The 4859-nt window shown below is 47.8% G+C and overlaps 1 long non-coding RNA gene across 1 annotated transcript; it reads left to right on the top strand.

Annotated features, from left to right (window-relative positions):
- Nucleotides 1-142: 142 nt before the first annotated feature.
- On the top strand, nucleotides 143-2230 carry LOC119157275. The gene is made up of 3 exons (XR_005107481.1): nucleotides 143-268; nucleotides 1054-1187; nucleotides 1755-2230. It is a non-coding gene; the product is annotated as an uncharacterized LOC119157275 (long non-coding RNA).
- The last annotated feature ends 2629 nt before the right edge of the window (nucleotides 2231-4859 follow it).

Raw genomic sequence — 4859 nt, 5'->3', positions numbered from 1 at the left:
GGGGGGGCGGGGGCGGGGCGCGGGCGGGGGCGGGGCGGGGGGGGCGGGGGCGGGGCGGGGGGGGGGGGGCGGGGGGGGGGGGGGGGGGCGGGGCGGGGGGGCGGGGGCGGGGGCGGGGGGGGGGGGGGGGGGCGGGGGCGGGGCGGGCCGGCCCCGGAAGGTGGGTTCATTTCCGGCCCGCGCGGCACCCTGGGGCGGCTGTGGCGGAGCGGGGCCTTCGCCGGGAGCCTGGAAGACTTTCGGGCCGGGGCGTGCGCCGGCGCGCTGGGTGAGCGGTCGGGCTGTGGGCGGCCGGGGACCGGTGGGCGAGCCCGGGCGCGGCCGTCGGGCAGCGGCCGCCTGGGGGGGACGTGGCGGGCTGGCGCTCGGCCGCGGCAGGGAGCGCCTGGTGCCGGCGGCGGACGGGCTGAGGCGGGCGGCCCGGCCCGGGACCGGCGGGGCTGCCGGCGGTTCTCGTCTCCCCGGCAGTGACGGTGGTCAGCGGGCTGCTCACGGTGCTGCCTTGTTTTTTTTTTCTCAGAGCCGCACCGCTACCTCAGCGAGGAGGCGAGGAGCGGCGGCGGGGCGGCCCCGGTGCTCCCTTGTGGCGGCGGGGCCCGGGAGGGGGGTCGGCCCGCGGCGCCCTGCCGCCCCCCGCCGCCTCCGGGCTGCCCGGGCAGCCGCTGCAGCTCTGCGCGGGGCTTTGTCTTTCCCCCAGCCGCTGGCCGGGCCGTGGCAGCGGGCTGGGGCCGCAGAGGCTGCCTTGGGGCCTGCGGTAACGCTGTCGCAGGGGGGCGGCTCAGGAGCCTGTTCAGCCCCTGCGAGCGGGCAAGGGAAGGAGAAGCAAGCCGCCGGCGGAATCCCCACCCCTCGCCCCCGAGTGCTGATTTCTCTAAAAAGTATTGCAAAGGGCAAGCGTTTAACTGCCGGGGAGGGTTGGGAGGCAGCAGCTCAGGTGTCTCGCTGATGCTGTGTCATGACAGTCAGCTCCTGGGCCGGAGCAGCCGAGGGGAAGAGGCCTTTGGATTTGCTTCCCAGTGAAACGGGGCTCTTTTGGTTTTCCTTTGTACCTAGGTTCATCTGGAGTTGTATGTTGACAAATCAAGGGGAGCTAAACTGAAGGTCAATCTAGATGTTACTTTTCCACATGTGCCTTGTGCTTGTGAGTCAGACTGCTGCCTGTGAAGGGATAACTTTTGTACTTAGGGGTAGGGACATGCATGACTTCTGCCTACTAGATGCTTTAATCACTCCTACCATCATGCAGATGATTGTTCCGAAGTTGTCAAGGAAGTTGGTAGTAAAGACAGTAGCAACAGCATAGGAGGCAGTAAGATTTTCACTGCTTCAGCCTCATATTTGATGTCCTACACTAAAAGCATAAAGAAAATCTGAGATAAAGTGATAAATTGTGTGCAATTACATAGATGAACTGAAAACTTAAAGCCAACACAGGAAAACACAAAGTGGTATGCATTTTTCAAAGAAAAGACAAGGTTTGAGTCTGAAATATGGACTCTTGCTTATGATTTTGGTTAAAAGCCATGGAAAATAGGCTAAGGGAGAGGAAAGAATTGCCTATTTCAGCATTTGTAATCTGTCAAGGTGTTAGGAAAATTAACACTACCACAGAATATACAAAAGAAAGACATAATATTTTAGCTTGGTGACTCCATAAACTGCCTGATTCCACATATGTGCTTCTGTTTGCTTCTTAAGATGTTATTTTCTTTAAGATGGCTACAATGATGTCTGTGTTATCACTTCATTCACAGGGCATTTCTACAGAATAGGCTCATCTGGAAAAAGAAAGTCATTACCAATTTGTATCTTTCCTGGAGGCTGATCTCACAGCTCTGAAATCACATTGAAGGAAGAATGTGAATCTTCAGACTTGTTTGCAGAGTGGGCTGAGGGGGGGTGTCTTTCCTTTGATATTTGGAGGCATAGCAACAGATTACTCTCCTCAAGAGCATTCAGAAAATGGTTTTACTTAAGTGATCTATGATCACTCAACTCAACAAAGTAAAAAACCCTAGTGCCACAAGCCTCTAAATACATATGCATGTAACTGCATTTGAGCGCACTGTTAAAACCAGTGGTCCTACCTCTAAATATAAGTTAAGGAGGAAGAGAAGTTTGTGGTGCAGAGGGTGCGAACTCATAAGGGTGTTCCTGCAGATTCTGTATATGGGAGAAGTGTGTTTTATTTAAATGCGTCTGGACAATAAAACTGTAGTAAAACCACTTCTATATGCTTTTGGAAAAGTATTTTGTAATTTCTAATTACTTTCAAACGAAGCAAATGCTAAGGACTAAATTAAATCAAAACAGAGTAGTGTAAACACTACGTCCTGGTGTTCCCTTACAAAAAAATCCTATTACTTAAAGTATTTATTCCTGTATGAGGTAGTGGAATTAGCTCATTCCACTGGTGGTGGAAACAATCTAACACTTTTATAATAAATGTGGCTGTTTGCAAATACTAGCTTTCTCAGGCTGACAAGCTAAAATACAGATGTTCTAAGACAGCTGGTGCCTAATATCAGTCTTAGTTTCAGAAATTAAGCTGTACAGGCTTTCAGTCACTGATTATTTTTTTTTTTTAGCGCTACATATGATATGGAGAAATAGTGTGAAATGGGGACAATGGACACCGACTGTGATTGTATATGTCTACTCAGGAATGTGGGTATGGTGACTAGTCATGGGTGCGGTGTCTGGTCACATAGGCACACAGCTCTGAGGAGACAACTACAGTTTTGAGGAGACGCCTGCCCTTCTTCCTCTAACAAAGGGGCTATTTAAAAAAGAATGAGAAAAGGATGAGAGACAATCCAAGGCTATCTAGAGGGAGGGAGTGCTAAGTCTCCTTGCTGAAGAAGATCGGATGGTCACAAGAACATGAATCGCCTACAAACCTGCAAGACCACCACATTCCAGGCAAAGGACTGATAAGCTAATTAACATACGAAGCGGGGTTTAGGTAACGAATATGTATAGGCGTTAATTGAATATTCATTTGTTTTATTGTATAAATGTGAGATGGTTTGTCACTTCGGGTATGCATGCTTGTGGAGGAGCGATCCCCCGTGCATCTGCACACAATAAACATACCTACTTTATATCTTTCGAGTTATAGAGTCTAATTCCGTACATCACCTATGCAATCTATGTATATGTGACAAACAACAGTCTCAACTTGGAGAGGTTTTACTTGCTTTAATTTACTGCTAATTAACACTGATTTTTGATCACCAAGTCAGGTACAGGGGAAAAAACCCACAATCAATCAAGCACTTAACACTCTTCCTCTCCCTTCCCCAGGGTCACCTTAACTCAAACACGGCTCCTCCCTACTTCCTAGTGTAAGCTTGCTTTGTTTATGCTGTAGGTTATTAAATCCATCCCAGTTCCACAGGGAGGTGATAGGCAGTACAGGATGTCAGGATCATGTGCATAATGGTTTCTCTCAAATGCCCTTTGCTTTTTCCTGGTTTCCTCTCCCACGCTTTGCTTCTTGCCCTTTTTTGCAGATGGTCTTTGCCTCTTCAGGTTTTCCTGCAGCTCTGTCTCGTAGTGTCCCTACTGCAGCATGGGTCATCCATGGGCTGCAGTCTTTCAAGGCTGTTCCTGCCCAGCATGGTGCCTCCTTACAAGACCCGGTCTCCCGATGGGTGCTTCCACCCCCTCAGCAGCCTGTTTCTTTCTTAAGCATGTTTTTTTTAACAATGGTGCCAGGACAACAGATGATATTGTGATTACTTCTGTGCCACCAGTAAACTTGACCTGAAAAAAAATAACTAAACTCATCTTTAGGAAAGTAGGAGAAATGTTTTTCTCTATGGTTCCTAAGATCACAATAGTAATTGGCATCTGTACTTCTGCAATGTTTACACATAGCAGCAGGAGAAATTATGTCTGCTGTTGTCTCCCTGATGCATGGCACCTGCTGCTACAACCAGAAACAATGAGAGACTGGTGGAATGACCACATCCAAGTTTCTTGTGATGCTTTAAACCAAAGAACCACAAAAGTCTCAACATATTGTTGTGGGATTTACTGAAAGAAGTTCAAAATACATTTCTACAAGCAAAACCACAGTGGTGACAGAAAGACACTTTCCAGAGCTGTAGGGAACCCAAACATGTTCCATATGGCTTAGCAAGAAGATTGAGAGAATGGAATATGATCCCACAGTAGTTTCCGCTCAGTAGGGTTATTGCCAATTTAGAACAGAATCTAAGTCCAAATTTACAGAAAAAACATTAAAAACTATTCATTTGTTGCAAGTTGTCGCTTTGAAAAGCCACTGTGTACCAAGACATTTCCAGGAGACTGGGATGGAGTGGGCGGTGGGGATTGGGGGAATCGATAAAAATGCATGTTGAGTGCCGATCCATGTGTTCTGTGATAAAAAATGTGCATATGTAATCACAAATCAGTGAAGACATTTGTGGGCTTTATACCTAGTAATGTCTTTCTTTTCTTGCATTAATCTCAAGATTCCATCTGAACTGTGACCCACACTTTATGTGTTACTCAAATCAGCAGTTCTCAGGATTTAAAAATGGAATCAGGGAAGGGGGATGTGTTTGGAATTCATGTACACATGTTCTCCTTTACGTTTGTCAAGAGATTTTGAAATGGCTTTTGCCAACTGAAATAACAGCTAGAAACATACTTGACATTTCACTTATTTTTCAGTATTTGTAACCTTGGTGCAAATGTTTCATCTCTTAGATTATCTTGTATGCTAGGATGCAGTTCATGAAAAATTGATCTTCTGTGTTGCATCCAATATTTGGAGATTATACCACCTGGAATCTACTTATTCCAACACACCTGGTGCTGTCTCTCTTTTTAGCCTGTAATATGAC

The sequence above is a fragment of the Falco rusticolus genome, chromosome 14, assembly GCF_015220075.1.
Source record: "Falco rusticolus isolate bFalRus1 chromosome 14, bFalRus1.pri, whole genome shotgun sequence".
NCBI classification, from domain to species: domain Eukaryota; kingdom Metazoa; phylum Chordata; class Aves; order Falconiformes; family Falconidae; genus Falco; species Falco rusticolus.
Note: the sequence above shows the minus strand (reverse complement) of the source record. Positions and strands in the feature narration are given on the sequence as shown.